The following is a 22,929-nucleotide window of genomic DNA, read 5'->3' as shown; positions in this document are numbered from 1 at the left end:
TCTTCATTTCCACTCCATTCTTCTCCTCTCCTCCCTCACCCCGCCCCCATCATGGTGCCTCATGTAAAGTAAGTGTTCAGGGGCCAGAGAGGCAGTTCATCAGTTCTTCCACAAGACCCAGGTTTGGTTCCTCAGAACCTCCTGCAACTCCAGCTCCAGGGGCTCCAGCACTTCCTCCAGCCTCCACTGATACCCACATATACAGATGCACACACATGCACATAAATAAATCTTTTCAAAGATAAAATGGTATTCAGTACCGAAGAATTTGTTCAAAGATGGGAAGTAAAGCAGAGAGGAAAGGGAGGTGGGAGAAGGGCTCGCCAAGACACTAGAGCCGACCAGTGACAGGATGTGGGAGCTGATGAATGGGGAAGACTCGGGGAGTCTCCTGGGAGTCGCTTCCCTTTCTGAGAATCTTTCTCATTTCCATGGTGGGGTGCTGATGGAATGATAAAGGATTAGAGCTACATGCCCTTGGGTCTTGATGTATACACCACACCACCACAGCTTCCTTTCCATCAGAAAATTTCAGAATTGAGTCACAGCTTACCTTGCCAAAAAGTATGAATGTTCTTTTCATATAAATACTGTGTTTTACCTCAAATGTTGGTAACAGTTACTTGATCTTAATTGTACTAAGTAACATACAGATTTATCTGTCATAAACTAGGAAGACTTTGAGGAAAAAAAAGTAAATTGTTTTTTATTGGATCAAATGATAATGTGGCTTTTGTCTCAGAGGGAAAAAAATCGTATGTATTCACTGCTGTTGGTACGTTTGCCTGTTTAGAAGTTAAACCTGCAGCCTCTTTAGAGAGGAATGCAAAGCTCCATGTCTGGTAAACAGGCCAGGGTTTTTCCAGTAAGCTGGCAAGTGTCTCTCACAGCCTATCCATACGCCTTCCCTGCCCCCCAACATTCTTTCTTTCTTTCTGGTTACAGGCCAAGAAAGGAGAGAGGCCCTCCCGTAACAGCATTTGAACAGGACACACTGCTAGACCTCAGAAATACTTTCGGACAAGCATTCCTCCAAGGTAAATATTGCCATTGAGGAAGAAGGGAGCACATGGGTAGCATTCTCAGATGGCGGCGGCGGCGGCTGGACCGCACGCACAGAGGTTTGATTGTCTGGTGCAGACTAGGACTGTGTGAGTGAGAGAGGGGGAGAGGGAGAAGAAAAGAGGGCTGTCGCTGCCTCCTGCAGCCCCGCCAAATGTGTCACCAAGAGAACACCATCTCACCCTGGGAGATCCTGGGAAAAGAGGAGGGGAGCGGGCCTGTGTGTTTAGACTGGAAATAGTGTTCATTCCTTTATGCCGAAAGAGTCGAGTGATTCTGATTCAAGGTCAGACAAAGTATATGTTCTGCACATGTCATACAGGGGGGCCGGGACCATTATACTCGGCACCAACTAAGACAACAGATAAGGAAAGTTTTAAGAAATCTCTATTTTCTGAAAATGTACACCAAGTAAGCCTTTCATTGATTTGTGTGCAAAATGCCTTCTCAATGTCTCATTTTGGAGGATTATGTACTTAATGCCTCTTCTGAAGAGGAGCCATGGAGGGGGAGACATAGACAGTCTTTGGGACCCGAGCAGAGTGGGCCAGCCTTGTCTCACACATCCAGGGGAGTAACTCCAGGCTCTTCCTCCATGAATCAGGAGCTTAGCAGACACCAAGGCTTCCGGGAAGCAATAGATCCCACACTCACTTTCACACTTGGGCCTCAGCTCCTGGTAGCTTCCCACAAACCTCTGGCAAGTTCCTCTGCTGCTGTTCGGTTTGTAGCAAAGGGCTATTTTCGCTAAGCCCTGAGATTTTGCTTGATGAGCTCTTCCTCCTTTTTTCTCACCAAAGTGTCTGTGTACTCCTATCCAGAGCCATGAGACAATATACGATTGGAATTAAAATCTACTTGTCCACTTCCTCTGATTAGCAGATAATATGCAGTTAGCGCTGGTCCACCCTCGGTGTTCTGGAAAGCAGTTTCAGATTGGCAAGGGGAGAGCCGCGTTCTGTCCTCCCCCTCCGCCTGGCTGCTCTCCTCGGAAGGCTTGTGGGGAGTGTAGGCTGTACATTAGAGGAGAATTTTGTGATACTATTCATTCTCGGCTCTGACAGAGAGGACATTGTTTGCTCACTGTAATAGTCTTGGCAGGAGTCTCTGCCGTGCATACAGAATGGGAAACGGCAGAGCAGTGGGAAACCTCGAAATTCTAAGAAACACATCAGCTTGGGGATTTTTTAAAATATGTTTTAATAGCTTCTCATTACCAAGATGCAAGTTATAATTTGGGAAACGGTTTTCCTTGCTTCCTTTCTCTGCCCTGCATTATGCATGTCTTACATAGAAAGGCCCTATGAGAGCAGTGTGCCATCTCAAAACTGCAGCAAAAAGAAGTTCAGTCCTAGAAACTTAGAAAGACTTCCTGCACGTTCCAGACAGCCTTTGATGTTACTCCGTGTGCTTTAGCACGCATACCATTGCCGGTGATGTTAATCTGAAGCTCACGGAAACAGTTGTGTGCCCCCTGAATAAGAGAAAAGGCACGTTTAAAGGTAAACGCTGAGAGTAAACGCTGCGTGGCAAGGGGCATGGAGAGGGTGCCAGCCATGGTGCTTAGAACCTGGAAGGCACCGGCCTGGACTGGACGCTGCCGGGGCAGAAATTCAGACTCGAGCTGAGGTCAGGCCTGAGTTTAGAGCTTGTCCCCAAGCTGGCCATGAAATTGTCCCTCACTCCCCAGTCTTGCCATATATGTAGAAGAAGAACCCCCTTGGATATTTCCCCCAACTACTGCCTTTATAAATCAGGAGCGTCTCAGTGTGCAGTTGTGATAGTGTCGGGCCCTCAGATCACTGCCAACCCTCCGGGCTTTTGAGGTCACCTAGGGAAAGACTCCTCTTACACGGTCAAGGCCCGTCTCTCACGTGACCACCGGTGACATGACTAATGAAAATGATTTGTTTTGTTGTCTTTAAACTTTCCAGTATTTGTTGATAATCTTTTTAAAGATATGCTTGTATTTCTCTTTTTTCTAAATCCTACGTTTTAATTGCTTTTTTTATTTTTTCTGGTCATAATTGAAAGAGGGCTAAAGTATATATATATATGGAGCTAAAGCTCAGTAACAGCATAGATACCTCATATGCCTGAGGACTTACGTTCAATCCTTAGACTTACAAACCACAGTAATAAAGAAGAATGATGATAAACAAAAAAACAAAGGAGTGCATTAATATGACAGTGTTTGGGACTGAACAAACAGAAATCAATAAAAATAACTAAGATCTTCAGCAACCTTCCTCCTCCCTTCCTTTCTTGTTTCCAGTTGATGCATTTTAGTTTATCAGCTTTTAATATAAATGTTGTTGTTTTTACCAATTGAGTAGAGGATTGCTGAGGGCATGGGGTAGATGCCCTTGGCATCTTTAAGATGCTGTTGTATGAGGGCACCCTAGAGAGCTGGGCCATCCACTCCTGCCTGTCAGGAAGTCTGTGGAGGTGCTGCTTAGATGGCAAGGCTGTCTTCAGAGGACCTGGTGGCCGGCCCATCATGCCCCTGGCATCCATGGCATCCAAGAGAAACCCATTTGTTTCTCTTGAGTCTGAAACCCCTCAGTACCACTATACCCGGGGCCTGAGCATTGTTACTGTTGACACCTGGTTTCCCATACTTGTGAGCATAACTCCTCAGAAGGGACAGGGGTAGGAGCTCACAGGCAGGTAGATCCTTGGAGGAGCCAGTATTAACTGGTTAGCTACAGCTGTCCTTAGGGGAGGAGACCAAGGGTCTTGTGTGACCACTGGTGTAAGTCATCCTTCCTTGTCCACTGTGAAGAGAAACATGTATGAAGGGAAGGCACAGCAAAGTCTGACCGGTGTTTTCCTGTTAAGAGGACACATCATGGCTCCCGGAAAGGGAGGGGCAAGCACTGAGGTATTAAACTGCAATCTGCATAGCTCCATATTGTGATTCTTAGGATACCCATCTGACTGAAGATGAAAGAGAAGTTCAGAGGGGGGAAGAACACGAGTGGCAAGAGCAGAGTCAACACTGTCATCCAACAACAGCTTGCAGTCTGGGCTGAGGGCACCACGTGACCTGCCTCCACAAGCTTGCTGAGCTGTCTCCTCTCTAGAGGCACACACTTGGAAGCAAACCTTTGTCTGACTGTGTGTACCTCTGTAGAAAAATAGCTTGTAATCGCCTCCTGTCTAAAGTGGACAAAAGACAGTGATCATTAAAACACAAAATTCCAGACCTTTCCTTCATGACCCTCTTGGTGCACAGTATTTCTAGCAGGCCCAGTGTCTTCTCCACTGCAGGGAGATTGAGCGCCTAGGGACAGGGTGACTTGCCACCTTCAAGAGCACCCTCAGCAGAGGCTGATGTGTCAGGAGATGAACATGTGGCCATCTCTGTCCTCCACCTGATTCCTAGGATCTCATCTTGACCCCAAACCTCTCAAGGTATGTTCCAGGGAGCCTTAAGAAGTGTAGCTCCCAACCGTGGCCCCAAAAGAGATGTTTTTAATTCATAATCAGATATGTTTTACAGGTACAAGTTAGAGAAGGTTAAGTGGATTCACTTGTTATAAGACTTCTCAGAATTTTCTTGTGACCCTCTAAAGTAAGGTGTAGCCTGGAGAGTTTCTCTGTGTCGGGGAGAAGTGTTTACCGGCATCAGTTGGATGATGCCATCTTAAGAACAGGAAAGAAAAGAGTCTCGCGACATGGAGGCAACAGTATGCTAACTAAAAATCATAAACTCTGTTTAGGATCCCTGCCTTGCAGTCAGACTTTGAAACGCTAACCACTGGGACCTGAGGTTTCTCATCTGTGAACTATGCCAGATAGAACTGGATTCTCTCTGAGCTCTTTGTAGCTTTAGAAACCAGGGACTGGTGAGAACATGCCCTACTCCAGAAGGACCACAATACACAACACCTGGCCAGGAAAGCATGGCGGGAGTGAAATGAGGAATGGATAGGAGGGAAGAGGCCTATTAGGATACAGAGGAATTCCACAAGACCCTCTGTGGTGGGCGTGAGAGAAACAGACTTTATTTTATTTAATGATCAGTGTGAAAGGAAACTGTGTTTGTTGCTTCATGATTAATGATGTTCTAAACCCAAACAATTAAATGTTCCCAGGAGAAGCAACTGTTCCCAGTTTTGAGACCAAAATTTCCCCATAGTCTTTTAGATATTGGTTTTGGTTCTGCTGCCAGAAGACTTGGGACCTCAGTAGATGTGAGTCACGGGGAGCCAGGCACACAATGTCCTCGTGCCTGAGCTCCTGAACCATGCAGCCCTGCTTGGCATGTGTGATGTGTGAGTCTTGACTGTCTGAGCTCTGAGGTGTTCTCCAAAACCGGACGGACTGTACGACAGGAAGCCCTAGGTCCCTGGCGCAGTCAGGAAATGCTGTCAATAGCAAAGCACCCTAGCCTGACACCCCACCTGCCCCATGTTTTCAGGGCTCCCATTTTCTTCCCATGTTCTCAGCACCCCATCTTCTTTCCCTTCGCCCTTATGTAATTTCTTCTAATGTGCCTGAGCCCAGAGCGCAGAGTTCTTCCTAGCAGCTGCTTCACCAAAATAATTGGGATTCACCATGTCCGGGAGTTGTGCACATTTCATAATACTAAAGGAAAACATTAGGATTCAGCATGCCCAGGAGTTGTACACATTTCATAATACTAAAGGAAAATCACCGAGATTCAGCATGCCCAGGAGTTGTACACATTTCATAGTACTAACTATGGTACTACCATGGTTCAAATCCAATTTCTGTGTTTAAAGAATTGGTAAGTGAAATGATGACTTAAATGTTTAAGAAAATAATGTTTGAGAAAGGTGTTTTGGAATATGTCAACAGAGAAGATCAGGTGAGCAAGCACACTTCAATGCCTAGGGTTTATGTAAACATTCATAATTCCTGTCTCAGTTTTCTGTAGTTTTCAATATTAATTAAATGAGGTTTCTTTATACATATAATGGACAGCCAGTTGTTGACAGTAAACATTAAGAAACATCGCAATTACCACATTACTAACTGCAGTCATGTGCTCAGAATTTGTACATACTTCTCATGATTTTGGAGAGAGAGAGTGATAAAACACAGTATGTACAAATTTCAGATAAATGCATAACTAACTCATCGGCCATCACAGCATTTATAATTGCTTGCATTGGGCCTTGCTCAAGACCAAGCCTATCATCATTCAATCATAGATCAAGAAGAATGCACAAGACCACAGCCCACCCTGCTGACTGTGGATTGTCAAGGAGAGATGGTCATTGTCTTCTTCCCTAGTGTCCCCCCAGGTGAGCCCTCCAGGCTCCAACAGATAGCTCAAAGTCCATGGTCACACAGATGGCCCTGATTAAACTCACTAGATCACAAGATAAAGCACAAAAATGTGGCCCGGCAGTGGTGACACACGCCTTTAATCCCAGTACTCCAGAGGAAGAGACAGGTGGATGTCTGAGTTCAAGGCCAGTCTGCTCTACAGAGTGAGTTCCAGGACAGTCAGGGCTGTTACACAGGGAAACCCTGTCTCGAAAAACCAAAACAAATATCACAAAAACATGAATGTGGAAAAGACACTTGTAAAGTGGATTAACATAGATGGAGAGACCTAGGAAAGGGTTGGGAGGCGTGTGTGTGTGTGTGTGTGTGTGTGTGTGTGTGTGTGTGTGTGTGTGTTTGTGTGCCAAAAACTTTTTGCCAGGTTACTTTATTATTAACCACAAAAAATTTTATAAGTTCAGTATTTCTGTCCAAATTCAGAATACCATAAATGCTAGTTATTATAATAAACAATTTTTATCTATTTTAGTATCATGACATACTAAATGTAGCTTGAAAATTGCATTCTTAGTTCCCAAACCAAAAATATATAACATAATTGCCATTTCAAAACTGTTTGGTGGGGCTGGAGAGATGGCTCAGTGGTTATGAACACTTGTTGCCCTGGCAGAGGATCCAGGTACTGTTTCCAGCACCACATGGTAGCTCACGACCATCTGTATGTAACTCTAGTTCCAGGAGGTCCAAAGCCCTCTTCTGACTTCCTCAGGCACCAGACATGCATGTGGTGCACAGACATGCATGCAGGCAAAACACTCATACACATCAAATAAATAAATCTCCTTTAAAAGATATTTTAAGTTATGCAATCCAGTACAAAATGGATTTAAAGTAAATTAAAAGCATGTTACTTTTTAAGTAAGAAAAAGCTCAAAATGCAACAGCTAAAGTTTATATTTAAACAAATTTGACAATATAGTTAACAATAATATACCAAAACCCACAAAATTTTACATGTTGTTTCTTACATATTATAGAACATTTAAATATCTGCCATGAAGGCTTGCAAAAATTTAAAGATTTTAAGATTTATTTATTTTTCTGATTATTTTTATTTTCTGTGTATGAACATTTTGCATGCATGTATTTCTGTGCACCACATGTGTGCCTGGTGCTCAGAGAGGCCAAAGGAAATGCCAGATGCCTGGAACTAGACTTACAGGTGGCTCTTATCCTCCCAACTAGGTGCTGGGAATTTTGAACCTGGGTTCTCTGAAAGAGCAGCAAGTGCTCTTAACCCCTGAGTCATCTCTCCAGCACCAAATCACAGGTGTGTGTGTGTGTGTGTTTCTGCAGCATCAGGGCTTGAACCCAGGGCCTCATACAGGTGGGACAAATGCTTTTCTGCTAAACTATAGCCCCCACTCAAATCTTACCATTCTTATAATCCATCAAGTACAGTTACTTTATTACTATATATGTATAATGGATGATTGATTAAAGACAGGTAGCCTCATAAAAATTGTAATTTGATATGAGGCCTAATCAGTTGCAGAGGAAATCCTAAAGTCCGCTGGGGTCATCATTTTATTAGAAGAAAATATCATAAAGCTGTGCTCACAACACCACCACCCCATCCATGCCAGGTCTCCTGGAGATTTCTGTCCCAGGAGTCACCTCTTCAGATGAATGATAACCTTAAATGTCATTGAAAATCCCTATACTATTTATGTTCTCTTTACTTAGTGCATGATAGAGAGATCCATACTGTTTTTGAAATGTCAATCAGAAACAAGTGACATTTCCTCATTTATTGTTCTTATCATAAAAAGATTTCCCCAGAATTTCTACATTCCATTAGAATATGTTAGTTTTTCTTCCTTTGTGCCTTTGGGCATTAGGATGTTGTTAGGATCTCCTTATTTGGCAGGCTTACCAGTTTTGAAGTTCTGTCTTTATTCATTTCTTCCATCACAGTAGATAAAATTTACATCTGCTATTACATACATCCAAACCCCACTAACAAAGTTCAGAATTATTTATCTTGGACTCAATTCTTTTCCAAGAAGTTTTGTTGACTCTCAATGTTAATTTAAAAACCCACCTGTCATCACAGCACTGCTTAACAAGGTTTTAATATCTAAAGTATTCATTGGACAGGACAGCAACAGACAAACCCATTCGGTGAAGTATCTTTTACACTGCATTAACTAAAGTAAACTACAGTTTTTCTTGGTATCATAACTAGCTGTTATTTTCAAATTTTGGCAGAACAAGTCATCAGTACTAGGGAAAAAAGATGTTGAAGTGCTGTGCTTGGCAACCTGGAGGTCTTTTTGGCCTTCAGATTTGCCCATTTATAGTACAGCACCAGTCAGAGCGAAATACTTGGCATCTCTGTAAGGGACACAAACACTTTACCATTCTCTGTTGTGATCTGACAATCCACTTCAAAGTAAGATGAATCAGTCTTGTTTGGGAAATGTTTTACATAAACATTGGCAGGGAAATGATCCCTGAAGCACTGTGGGCTTTAAGAGCATGAACTTGCTCAAGCCAGTGATGGCAAATTACACACGAGTATCATGGTTGTGTGTGAAATGTCTTTTATTTCCTCTACTCTGCCTATCCCTTGCTTTTTAGGTTTTGGTGATCCATGTTAAAAATCAGAGACCACATGTCAGGTCCTTCCAAATGTCACATTCTTTGTAACTTAACCTTTCTCCTGCCCACAGTGTATTTCTCATAATTAAAACTTGAGATTACTTCATTAACATGTGCCCTTTTCTTCATAGGAGAACAGGAGAGCAGTAATTTGTAGAATTGCACCCTTTGAATCCCAGAAGAAAAATACTCATGTCCATCCATTCTCTCCCTCCCCATCACACTCCTTCAAAGAGTATGTGTGCCTGCCATTCCCTTACCCTTCTCTCCCTCCTCCTCATCTCTCAGAGAGAGAGAGAGAGAGAGAGAGAGAGAGAGAGAGAAAGCCAACTCAATGTAATGCACCATCCTAGACAAAAAGCCAATTATGAGAACCTTTGTGTGGTGGCTCACGATTCCCAGCATTTGAGAGATGGAAACAGGAAGATTGCTCCCAGTCCAAGGCCAACCAAGTCTACAGAATGAGACTCTTGTCTTCAAAAAAGTAGATAAATTCTAAGAAACATGAATTAAATGATAACAGTGTGCCAATATCAGTTTATAAACTATAGCATGCTAATATAAGAAGCTAATGATGGACCAGAAAATAAACAATTTAAACTAATGTAGTAATTTGCTAAGGTTGACATCCCCCCATTTTTTAAGAAGAACTAGTGTAGAAAGTGATCATTTCTGCCCTTGCTAAAATCCTTCACTGAACATAACCATGCAGAGGTTGGCAAAACATAGGCCCTTAGCAAAGGCTGGGGACCAGCTCCAGTTCTGCACCCTGATTTTGTGCAGTAGAATACACTCCAGATGCCCCAGAGAGAGGACATAGGCTCAGACATCCAGACATGGTTGCCCAGACATTCCAGGTAGGAGTACTGCTGATCGTGATCCCTATCTCCTGACCTTGTTTTCCTGTCTATAAAGTCGGGTCTGAGCAGGTTTTTCTCTTGGGGAACCTATGTTTATTAAAGAAATGAATTATGAAATGTTGGCAGTAAAGTGATTTGTATATATTATGTACTCTATAACAAGATTATTTATAATTTTGACACTTGAAGTCTTGTCCAAAAATAATTATAATTGTGAAAGTAACACTAGTGTCATGCGAGTTACTTGCATACTAGGAAGATAAAACCACATTCTTTGAGATCCCCGTGCTGAATCTGAACCTGAAATTAAAATCACACTAAAATACCACATTATAGCTTAATTTGTGATAAAATGATTTTATTCACACAAATGATGTATATTTTCAGAGAAAGAGTTTAGATTAATGTGCTTTTAGACTATACACTTACATGATAATTAGCTTTGCTGTATTATTTAATGCAGTCTGTAGTATTGTTATGTGTTATTTAATTTAGGTCAATAAAACCCTGAATACCCATTTATGTTGGAGGCTTTTAGGATATTTTGGGTTCTGCCAAGTGCTCACATTATGCTTAGAGTTAATCATAGGGACGTTTCTCATCTAGTAATTATTTTTTAGGTCCTTCAGAGCCAGTCATTGTCTGGTATAAGAAATTATTTCCTAGCTGTGGTGCATTGGTGCTGAGTTTTGATTACAGGCATATTAAAAAGGTTTTGTTATAATTACCTTGATTGTTAAGTCCCATAATGAGTGTGATGGAAGGGAATCAATCTGTGGAAGGTTGAATAGCAGTTTTCAATTCTGACTGCTCGGTCAGATCACCCACAGGTTTTTAGTGTCCGCACATGCAAGCTGTACCCCCAAACTAATTAACCCAATCTCTGCGGGCATTTCTTTAAAGCTCCCAGGTGTTTCTAATGTGCAACTGAAGCTGAGGACTGCTGCCTTGGAAAGCAAGATGCCTCCAAGGTGGCCCATCACAGAATGCTCCTGCTGTTTGTGACTTGTGTGGCTTGAGCTGGGGAGTCCTGCGGACGAATGTAGTTTCAAAGAGAAAGACACTTGTCAGCATTTGAACAAACAGCAGCTCCTGGCTGACCCTGACTCTCCCTCCAGGAGAAGCGGGGAGAGGTTGCCCTGACTTTGAAGCCACGACATGCATGTTCGGGCTTTGTCTTGTTCTGCTTACTTCCACCTTACTTCCGGCAAAGGGTCCATGGCAGCTGACAGTTAAGCAGCACCTGCTAAGTATCGGATCCCATGCTCACATGGATCTGACTTCCAGCCAGGAAACATGGATAAGAGGCCAGAGTTCTTGGCTTTGCCAGCATGAGGCGCCAAGTTCAGTCCCCAGGACCATCCTTATAGAGAGAAATCCAGAGTTCTGTTTTGTGAGAAAACAACTATTTCTGACTAGTTTGACATTCCATCATTTGTTCATTTTGTTAATAAAAGAACTCGAAACGCAATCAAAAATAAGGCTTAAAGCCGTGCGGTGGTGGCGCACGCCTTTAATCCCAGAGGCAGGCGGATCTCCATGAGTTCGAGGCAAGCCTGGGCTACCGAGTGAGTTCCAGGAAAGGCGCCCAAAGCTACACAGAGAAACCCTGTCTCAGGAAAAAAAAAAAAAAAAAAAAAAAAAAAGACTTGAAATGGCCACAGAAATACAAATGATCTCTTATACCTGAAGTAAAACAGAAAAAGTAACAACCCTTGTCTGTTGCCTCAGCACAACCTTAGGGTGACCATTTGTCTGGCCTTTTATCCTGTGGAGCAGTCGACTGGTTTTCTCTCTCTCTCTCTCTCTCTCTCTCTCTCTCTCTCTCTCTCTCTCTCTGTGTGTGTGTGTGTGTGTGTGTGTGTGTGTGTGTGTGTGTGTGTGTGTCCATGCTCTGGTTGATGTGGGTTAGTTCCTCCTAGCTAGGCTGTTCTCCCACATCTGGGCTTCAACTGAGACACCCTGGCTGACAGAGCTCTGCTCTCTGAATCTCAGTGGGACATGGTAGGCTTGTTGGAAGGGGCATCAGGTTTCCCTTGAGAATACAAGATGTCTCAGACCTCCCAGAACTGAGACATTGATACTTACACTTGGGCTACATTCCTCGGCCAAAGCAAGTCAGTCAGTCTATGTTCAGGGGATGGAAAAGCAGATTTCATCTCTTGATAAGAGAAACTGAAATGTCACACTGTGAAAGGCACAGACAAAGAGTGAGCGGCTGTGGTTCTTTTTACCATCACCCAGAGGATAGAAAAAAGTAATTCTGGCTTCAAATATGAGAGATTCCCAAGAAGTGATTACACGTGAGCAGATTTCAGAAGTCGAAAACCCATTTCAGGTACTAAGAATAGCAAGAGCAAGACCACCAAGTTGCAGCTTCATTAGACAGAAATGACAAGTTCTTCCGATACAGGAAGTACCCTGACACTGAGGGCACTTCGTATGGGCTTCAGAGTGTGGACAGTGATGTGACCTAAGGCCCAGGCCCTTATGTCAGATGTGATAACTGATAGCCTTTACCATGTACCAGCTGGTGGAGCACAGGCAAGTGACAGTCCCTGTGTTTGGTACAGAGAGGTCAACAATGTGTCTATTAGCTTTTGCAGTGAAGTAATCCACCCTACAACTCAACAGTTTGCAAACAGATACTTCTTTGGCTCCTAGTTCTAGGCCCTTCCTGTTGGTGCTGACTTACCTGGGCAGTTCTGATCTCATCGGGACTTATCAGGAGCCCACCATCAGCCTGCAGCCAGCCTTGTCTCTCAGAATCCAGAGGTTTACTGGATTTGAGAAACCAGGGCAACTGGGTCCGAGTCTATGAGCACACAGTCTAGGCTTCCCAGAAAGAAAGCAGGGATCCAAGAGTAACCACGGAAGCAGGCACAGCTTGCTGGAAGATTCAGAATGGACCTACTCTTGCTCCCAGTGCTTTGCATGGGTAGAAGTGAGTCAAAAAGCCAGCCCAGAGCAGAGGAACAGCTGTGGCTCACTAGAAGGAGCTACGAAGTCACATTACAAGCAGTGAGGATACTGAGAGGGAAAGACTTGTGACAGTCTGTGATCACTCCCACCTACTTCACAAACCCACGAGGTTCCAAGTGCCAAAGCACCTGGCAGATTGTGCCTGTTCGATACCTGGAAACTGTTAGCCTTTTCTTAGGTGTGTTAACCATCAGATCCAAATTCTTCAACTGCTTTCTTTTGAAAAGTATCAGAGGAGCCTCCATGAAACACTACTCACAAAAGTTGAGTGCCATGCAGCCTTCCCGTCTAGCATGATAACAGACGTGGAGAAGGTTGCCTCTGAGGGCATGTGTAGCTCGGCTCAGGGTCAGGGACTGTCACTTGATGGGGTCACCAGAGCTTGATGGCAGTGTGCATAACACATAAAGGGTCAACCCAAGGAAAGAACCAGAAACAATAGAATACAGTATTTCATCTCCCAAACTATTAAAGGTCTGTCATAATGGGTAAGAACCCATTTCAAAACCCGGGCTCTTAATAAACCTTTATTGATTTAGTTCACTATTGTAAATATTTTCATCAAACCTCTTAAGGCCCACATAGTTCCCGATTGATCCATAAACTGCACACAAATCCTGTGCAACAGACTGAGCATAGGTTATTTGTCTGGCGGCTAGAATACCTAATTAGTGACATGGGTGAAAAAATCTGCCTGTTTTGAAATGAATAAAACATCAAAGGCAATTAAGAAGTACTTGGAGGGCCAAGGATGTGTCTCAGTGGGTAGAGGGTTTACTGTACAAGTGCGAGGACCTGAGTTTGGGTTCCCTGGCACTAAATACAAAGTCTGCTGTAGCTCCATGTGCACCTGTGACCTCGGTGCTGGAGGGTGGCTTGGAGACAGCTCACTGGGGTTTGCTGGCTTTCCACACAGCCAAAACAGCAAGCTCCAAGGTCAGTGAGAAACCCTGCCTCAAGAGAATGGGGCTGAGAGATAAAAAAGACCCGACGTTGTCTTCTGGCCTCTGCGGGCATAGGTACACCTACACGCCACTCTTCACACAACACATGAATGCATGCCGTAGAACTATGGCAAATTCATTAAAGGGTCTACCTCCTAGAACATGGAAATTTGAAGCCCCGAAAACAGATGTCATGTGGTGGGAATCTCTGCCACTACCTCCAGCCTGCTTCACCCAAACCATCTCTTCTAGAAGTGCCAAGGCTGCCTGGAGAGCCTGACTCTTACTGACCTCATTTAGTCCCTTTTGTGACTTTAGAAAGTCTTGAGGCAGAGTGATGAAGAGATTCAGCATGCACCTCTCCAGGCCACAGAGGGGAATCTGAAGCTGTAGGCCTTAGCTCAGTTCCTTCTGCACCAACAGTTGCCTAGTGGATAGGGGTTGATACAGCTACTCTAGTACATTGATGGTTAGTAGATTGTCAGCACATAGATATTGAATCCCAGAAACTCCGAATGTCAGAAAGAAAAGGGACTTGGAGTTAGAAGTTCCAAGCGACCCAGGCAAGGGGTGTGCTGAAGCATTTGCATCTGCTTTTAGAACCCACACCTACCTCTCCCCCCCTTTCTCAGTGGAACACAGGGGCATGCAGGTCAATCTTCTGGAAGGCTTCATTGCCTTGGTGATAGAGTAGAGTTCATTCTGAACTTGCAGTGTTTGTTTTGAAAATAATGGTTTATGGACCATGCAGTGGAGCACCTAACACAGTCCTCCTCCGTCTGCTCTGCAGGCCTGACAGTGATTTCTGGCTTGTAAAATTCATGTTGGCAAGGAAAGTGCTTTGGGTGATACTGGTAGGCCATCTGGGCTTCACAGTCTAAACCTGGTGAGTCTATTTCTGTATCCTTAAGAGGAATTCCATAGTTTCGACATGTGTTTACAAAACTAGAAGTGGCATATAGAATGATGAGCCCAGATAAGAGAAGTTTACCCTGGTAAACCCTGCAAATATGTTAAATTGCCGCAATGATTGTCAATTAAATGCAGGTATCTGAGACTAGTTCTCCAGGATCCCTGAGTGGCATAAAGTTTTCAGTATTAACATTTTGTATTAAATGCATACATTGAAACCTGTCTGAAACTATACCAATGAAAGCCATCCATGAATTTAGTGAGTGCTTCATTCCTAAGTTTCAGACAGCTGGTAAAATGTAAATGCTCATTCCTGCTCACACAGCTACAGTAGTCACACTTGCATTAAGTAATGAACTCCTATTCTACTATGGAAAATCACAGAATGTTGTCACCTTTAGAGATCTCCCTCCTTCTCTCCCTCTTCTGCTACTTCCTTCTCCCACCCACCCTTCCTCCCTCCCTCTCTGCCCCTCCTTCTGCTGCTTCTTTCTCCCTCCTTCCCACTTTGAGACAGGTCTCATACAGTCCAGATTGACCTCAGATATACTATGTAGCCAAGGCTGACCATAAATTCATGATCCTCCCGCGTCCCACTCCTGAGTGCTAGAATTCCAGACAGGGACCACACCCAGAGTAGTACTCAGCATCTAGTATGGGTGGTGTTGAGTAATACCTTGCCTCCATCTCCTCCAACTCCGTTACTCCCCAAGCGTCCAAGCCAAATCTACATCTTACTTTTCTCTTTTCTTTTCTCCTCCTCCTCCACACCATGTTTTTTAGTGTTAAAAAGAATATAAGTGGGCAGTGATGGCACAGGCCTTTAATCCCAGCACTCAGCAGGTAGAGGCAAGTGGATCTCTGTGAGTTCGAGGGCAGCCTGGGCTACAGAGTAAGTTCCAGGACAGGCTCCAAAGCCACACAGAGAAACCCTGTCTCGGAAAACAACAAAAAAAGAATATATGTACTGAGTTCTGTCTTTTAACAAAAGCGAGAAAGACGGCTGACTCTTCGCTACGCTGGCTACATCGTTGTTGGTGTCACCTTCTGGTCACTGGGTTCATGTTGTCCAATCTGTGACCTCACAGCTCATTGATAAGAGCTTCACTCCGTGGAGTCACATGTTTCCTAATCCAAAAACACCATGAGGAGGAAGCATAGACTTCAGAGGTTGTCCCAGCACAGGGATGGTGCTGTCCCCTGGGTGGGACTCTGCCACTTCATCTCTCTGTCATATTGACCCTTTTTTAAAACACTCATGATAATTTTAAAATAAAAATTAACTAATCAGTTTTCAAGTTTTGAATCACTCAGAAAGGAAAACCTATGAAAATGTTTGATGACTCTGACATAGTCCACAAAGCTAAGGACATCTCACTGCCTTGAGTTGGAAGGTGAGGGACTCAGAGCTGCCTCTTGGTGTTTGTGAGTGAGTGAGTGAGTGAGTGAGTGAGTGAGTGAGTGAGTGAGTGAGTGAGTGAGTACATGAGTGAGTGTGTGACCACATGGGTGAGTGAGTGAGTGGATGCATGAGTGAGTGAACGAGTGATTGGGTGAGTGAGTGAGTGAATGAGTGAGTGAATGGGTGAGTGAGCAAGTGAATGGGTGAGTGAGTGAGTGAGTGAGTGAATGAGTGAGTGAGTGAGTGAGTGATTGGGTGAATGAGTGAGTGAGTGAGTGAGTGCATGAGTGAGTGAATTCATGAGTGAATGAGTGATCGGGTGAGTGCATGACCGCATGAGTGAGTGTGTGACCACATAAGTGCGTGCGTGAGTGACCACATGTGTGATGGAGTGAGTGGCTCAGGACACTTGGTTAGATCAAGATCTCATTTCCATCTGTATCCCTCTTGAGCGCTATCAAATATTGGTTTTATGGGTGATTGTCAGTTTCTCCTTATAATCTGCCATAAAAAGTGGGAAATAGGGGGCCAGAAAGATGGCTTAGTGGGTAGAGCAGTGCTGTGGAGCATAAAGACCTGAGTTCAGATCCTATCACCCACATAAAAGGCCATTCCTGGCCATGGTTGCTGGTAAACCCAGCACACTAGGAGAAGAGCCAGGATTGCTGAGGTTTGCTGGCCTGCAGCCTTGCTTCAGGCTCGGTGGCAGACCCTGACTTAAGGGACTGAGGCCAAGAGCCATCCAGAGCCACCAACATCCTCACACCCATGTGACATGTGACACCCGAGTGTGGAGTCAGCCTTCTACAGTGTTAATTTGAGGAAATCCTTTGTGTTCTAATAGGTCTGCAACATTTGAACTTTAAAGTTCAGGGGATGGTTATGTGTCTCTTACTCAACAATCTTTTGGGGAAATAGTACAAATGGACCCTTAACTTTAAACCTAACCCACACTTTCCAACTAATTATGAAAACAGAAACTAAAACCAAACCCAAACCAGAGGACCCAGATTCAACAAGATTAAACACATGTGACAGCAGATGAGATGGCATCGTGTCACCAGAGAGGAGAGTGCAGTGTCTGCTGACTCCTGGTAGGGGTGCCACCCAGTCTGGCTATGCCCCATCCACATGTGGACGTAAGAAAACACGGTGTTGTGAAAGAGGGGAAGACCGAAGCTCCTGGCAGTAACCTTTGGGTCGGTTCTTTCCCCTGCTGTGTGTGGTGCAGTTCGGTTGGACCTGAACCGGGGAAAGCCGGTGTGGGCTGAGGAAGTTCCAGAGATGCAGGAAGTGGGGGTGGGGGTGTGGCGAGCCATGAGTGAGCAAGATGAGGTAAGGAAGCGTGCAAAAGGCAGACCGTTCAGGAAGTAGCAGGCTGCTTATGATTTCCTTTGCTTTATCTTCTGAGCTGTGGGAAACCATTAAAAGTCCTAAGATGTGAAGTTGGTGTGATCAAGCTTTCCATTTATAGATATCTCTCTGGCTGAGGTTGGGGGCAGCAGTATGAATGTGGGACCAGTAGGCTCCTTCAATGCCAGATGCCGGTGGCTTCAACAAAGAAATGCAGCCCTGGGTATGCAGAAACCAGGATAAGTTGAAGAAATAGACTTTAAAGTATGTAAAGATGAAGGCATTGAGGAGCTTGAAGATGGACTAGATAGGGGAACCAGCCGAGGAAGGCAGGGACTGGGGTAACCTGGGGTTCAATCTGCTGTCGCTGATGGAAGGCTGGTGGAGAGCCCAGCCTGGGAGACACCAGGCCGTGAGGCTCAGGTGTGAGCTGGATACAGAGCCCTCTGCTAAGTATCCAAACAGCATCAAGGCAACTTGATGGGAATTGAAGCCATGATCATAAATAACACACACAAGAAAATGACAGAGAGCAAAGTGAGGGAAAGAGCCGAGGCTGGGCCTGGAAGAGCTTCGGTGTCCCAGCGCTGGGAGAGGACTGCGAAGGTATCCATGCGTGATGTGACCGCCATACAGATTAGCTACTCTTCTCGTTGCCGCTACCAAAGGTCCCACAAAAGTAACTTGAGGGAGAGAGAGCTTATGTGGGCACACAGTTTGGGGAGATAAAATCCCATCGTGGCTGGTGGCTTGAGTGAGAAGAAATGCCTCTCACAGGCTCACGTGTTTGAACACCGGTCCCCTGTTGGCGGTGCTGTTTGGGAAGGTGACCTGCTGGAGGAAGTGTGTCCCCTGGAGAAGGCTTGGGGGTGTATCCCCTCACCCCACTTGCAGTTGACTGTCACCCCTCAGCGCCTTGTTCCTGCCACCACGCCTTCCCACCATCATAAGCATCTCTCCTTCTTGAAACCTAGGCCAAAAATTAACTTTTCCTGAAGTGCCTTCTGGTCATGGTGTTTTATTACAGCCACCAAGGAAGTAACTGATGCAGTGGCCAAGAAGGACTGGTAGCAGGGAGCATGGGGTGGTATCTCAGTCAGGGAGCAGACAGTGGGCAGGAAGTGGGGCTGGACTTCAAAGCCTCCAGGCTGCCCCAAGATGGACTTCCTGCAAGTCTCCACCTCTTAAAGGTCCCACGACTTTCAAAACCAGTGCCACCAGCTAGGAATGCAGTGCTGGAACACATCAGCCCGTGGGGACATTTTCTGTATAAACCACAAGAGCACAGTCTGCTCTCTTCTCTTTGCCGGGCCTCTGCCTTTGTAACGGATGCATGGAGCACATCACAGATAACTCTCCAAGATGCACGTCTAAAAGTTGCTCTGATACTTTTCCATGGTTAGAAGCCTCCAGGACGACTCTGAAAGCCCGTGAGCTGGCAGATTCCTTAACAGCCAGAAGTCATCCAGAAGTGCTCCAGTGGTGACACAGAGGGCTTTGGTTAGAGCCGGAGTTCCGATTGGTTCAGATCCCCATTGACTTTGCACCTTCTAACTTGGGCCAGATAGAGCTGCTCATGTCACACAATACAGTGTCTGCTTGTGCCTGCTCTCACCGTGCTAGGAGTATTCCCTGGGTTTGGAAGGATCTACTGCCTTTAAAAAGCTGGGTGTGTAGAGAGCTGGTAAGATTGCTCAGTGGTTAAGACATTGACCTATGCTTGACAACCTGAGATTGACCCCTGGAACCCACAAGGTGGAAGGAGAGAACCAATAATTTGTGCAAGTTGACTTCTACACACATGCCATGGAGGTCACAAAATGAATAAGTGTAATTTTTAATTCAGCATATTTAAAGAGTCTACATGTGCAGAAATCTGATGATGTCTCATGTTCTATGTTCATTGCAAATGATAAGTTGTAAATCATAATATCAAAATCAACTGCTTTGAGTGCAATAATTGCAGATTTTTCCTTAGTGTGTGTTGAAGAGAAGAAGATTGTATTAAGTCGGCAAGGGAAGCAGCAGGAGGTAGTATGATTTATTGGGGCTCTATTCTGGACAAGGACACTGAGCTATACATGCTTCATGAGGTACAAATGTAGCTGATTTTGATAACACTATTAAATGCTATTAATTTTTTCTATGCTTGTTAGAAAAGTGAAACACTGAAGTTACTGATTAAATTCTCAGTGGCTCTCAACCTTCCTAATGCTGTGACACTTTACTACAATTCCTCATGTTGTGACCCCCAACCATAAAATTATTTTCGTTGCTACTTTATAACTGGAACTTTATTATCATTATGAATTATAGTATAATTTTTTTGGAGGTAGAGATATGTCAAGGGGGTCACGACCCACAGTTGAGAACCACCAAATTAGAGTGCCTGTACACACTCATACATGTGTGGGAAGCTGGAAAGGTGTGTTTTCAATGTGGTTGGAAGTGTGAGTCTACACTAAACAGAGGTGCTTCTAAATAGTGGCAGTGCCCGACTGTCTATGCTATATATCCACGGATTTGTCCTAAGATTCTGCAGCTGACTTCCTGACCAGTACCCTCATACCCTCAATATCATGTTGGAAATAATATAAGGATACCATTGCAGACACAAAAAAAAAAAAATCCTGGACTGTAATGAGTCTACTAACATTTAATAGATGGTTTTTGTCCTGAAATTTCCATTAAAAGCCAGCCATGTAAACAATAGCAACCCACCTAAGGACTTTACCTTGGCAAACTGAGGGCCCTTAGCCAAATATATATGGTGTATTCCAACCAAGCGCTCGAGAAAAATACCAACAGAGCAATGGGGTACAGTCTCATCTCTCTGCTTTCTGCTGGCAACTGAAAGAAATAGCCAAGATAGCAAGTTATACAGAATGGAAGCACTCATTCTGGCAGAAGCTGAGAGCCAGCTAGAGGTCAGGGAGGCACAGGATGCAAATTGGCTTCTCTGTAAAAGGAGCTGGCACTGTGGAGCTAATTAAAATCCCAACATGCGCATATTGCATGAGAACTATAAGTTAAAATTGCAACTGAGCACACTCATTTGTTACCAGCCATCAGTAGCTTCTAGCTCAAAGAACTTGGAACTGTATTTGGTACTACTCTTGGTAAAACTACAGAGACAAGCATCCACTCACAGTCTCAGTAGTACCATTGCTGGTGGTAGAGTTGGAGCTACAGAGGCCAACAGGGAGATTATATTCTCTAGGACACATGCAACAGTAAACATAAGGTTCTATAAATATGATGCTTTCATACAGGGACAGCAGGTAGAAAACAGTGAGTATCGCCGAATTGCACAGACAACAGGCTGGTCAGGGAAGGCATTTCTGAAAAACATGTTTAAGTAGGTTAGAAAAATGAAAAGGAATCAGCTATATGTTACCCTGAAGGGTGATCATTCAAGAAAACATTATGAAAATTCAAACGTGAGGGCATGGCCAACATCATCAAAGTCTAGAAAGAAAAATACATGGAAGGTTATGAACAAGGAGAAGGAACCAACTCAGAGCAGAAGGTTAAGTCCCCTGTTAATGGTAAATCTCCAATGAGAGTTTATTAAACTGAGCTGAACAAAGTAACGTGTCCACTTCAGCAATGGTGATCAATAGAAAAGCTAAAATGGCCTAAAGCATAAAGAAAAGTTATTTCTTATCAGGGTAATCTATTGATTTCTAGCACAGTCTTTACCTCTAAGCACTATAGATCATTTTGCAAGTGAATAAATAACTAATGTGTTTTTGTCGGCTTTGACACATAGCCTAAAAAACAGCAGCATTGAGCTTCAAAGCCAAAAGATTTAATACATTGCTTGTTGAAAATTTTCATCTTAGAATATACTTTATAATTTATCTACCAAATTATGTGTACCTTTATAACTTTGAGATTAAGATTTTGGAAGATGCAGAAACATGTGGAAAGAAGAAAATATGTAGACATGGCAGCAAAAAATCATGGCTCAAGGGAGCTGAGAGCTGGCTTAGGATTAAAAGCACCGGATACTCTTCTGGAGGATGCAGATTTGATTCCCAGCACCTACATGTTCTCTCACAACCATCTGTAACTCCAGCTCCAGGGCATCTGCCCTCCACCAGCACCAGGCACACACATGGTACACAGGCATACATACAGGCAAAAGCACCCATACACAAAAAAATTAAAATAAATTTGGTGGTAAATGGCTCAAAATCTCTATGTTGGGATTCTAGGTGTTTGTGCCATGAGCTTAGACACCACTTTCTGAGCCAGGCTCGATGTAGGATGTGGGCTGTAAGCATATGAACATTCTCCACTTACAACGGCTCAACTGAGGATCATTCAATTTGATGATGCCATGAAAGCTCTAAGTATTCAGCAGAATCGATGCTTCAGATACTAAATTTGGATCATTTCCCAGGCTAGTGCTATGCAGTACAATGCTCTCTCAATGCTGATGGTGGGTAGCATCAGTGAGCCTCCGCCACCAGTCAGCAGCGTTGGCTCAGGAAAACAACCGTCACTGTGGAGCTCTGCTTACCATACTTCTATTTCTGGTGTGTTTTACTGAGTTGTGCCCCCATTGTGAGCCAGAGAGCATCTGTCGGTTTATGGAATTGCCAGTAAGGACTTGTATGGTAAGAACGTACAGGTGAACTGTATGTCTTACATTGTCCCTTTCTGTTTTTGCTCATGTTCTTGTAGTGTGAAAAACAACTGAGAGGAAATAGCATTTGATAGTTAAGGGTTTAAAATACTGGCGTGGGGACATGGCTCAGCGGCTCAGAGCTCTTGCTGGTGTTGCAAAGCACCCAGGTTTGGTTCCCAGCACCCATATGGAGGCTCACAATCATCACTCCCATTTCAGGGGGCCCGATGCTCTCTTCTAGTCTCTATGATACCAGGCACGCCAATGATTCACATGAATACACGCAGACAGAAAACTAAAACACATAAAATAAAAATAAGTCAACAAAGAAAACGTTTAGACTGTCTGGCAGTGGTGGAGCACACCTTTAATCCCAGCACTCAGGAGGCAGGGGCAGGGAGATCTTAAGTTTGAGGACAGCCTGGTCTATGGAGTGAGTTCCAGGACAGCCAGGGCTACTTAGAGAAACCCTATCTCAAAAAAAAAAAAAAAAAGCTTAGTAATATAAACGAACAGTTTAGCTCTGTGATCCTCGATCCTCATGATATATTCCAGTGCCTGGGAACATGTCTAGTGACCAGCCTTATCCCTTAGGGCATTTGGCTTGGACACTTGTATCTTACGAAGTGTCCCAAGTTATTCTAATGTGTAACCAAGGTTGAAAACCAGCAATCTAACCAAAGGAAGGAGTGTTCACCATGAGTTGCAGAGTTCCCTTCAGCCTTTAGGGGAACGCTAGTTAGGTTTTACTGTCTTGGATCTTTGAGAATCTCCCCATATAGCCCAGACTGACATTAAGCTCACTATGTAGCTCAGGATATAAACCTGCAGAGATTCTCCTGCCTCAGCCTC

General features: G+C 44.2%; 1 protein-coding gene across 6 annotated transcripts in view; it reads left to right on the top strand.

Annotated features, from left to right (window-relative positions):
* Positions 1–22,929, top strand: part of Pag1 (phosphoprotein membrane anchor with glycosphingolipid microdomains 1) — a 147,210-nt gene that overhangs the window by 87,493 nt on the left and 36,788 nt on the right. For 5 of the 6 annotated variants that reach the window (XM_076563799.1, XM_015996574.3, XM_042270780.2 and 2 more), the window contains one exon: positions 946–1,037. The exons of the other annotated variant lie outside the window; for it this stretch is intronic. The gene's annotated coding sequence lies outside the window, so the exon portion shown is untranslated. The remainder of the gene's footprint in view (positions 1–945; positions 1,038–22,929) is intronic. 6 annotated transcript variants of the gene reach the window in all.

The sequence above is a fragment of the Peromyscus maniculatus genome, chromosome 2, assembly GCF_049852395.1.
Source record: "Peromyscus maniculatus bairdii isolate BWxNUB_F1_BW_parent chromosome 2, HU_Pman_BW_mat_3.1, whole genome shotgun sequence".
NCBI classification, from domain to species: Eukaryota; Metazoa; Chordata; class Mammalia; order Rodentia; family Cricetidae; genus Peromyscus; species Peromyscus maniculatus.
This window is presented reverse-complemented; position numbering and strand designations above follow the sequence as displayed.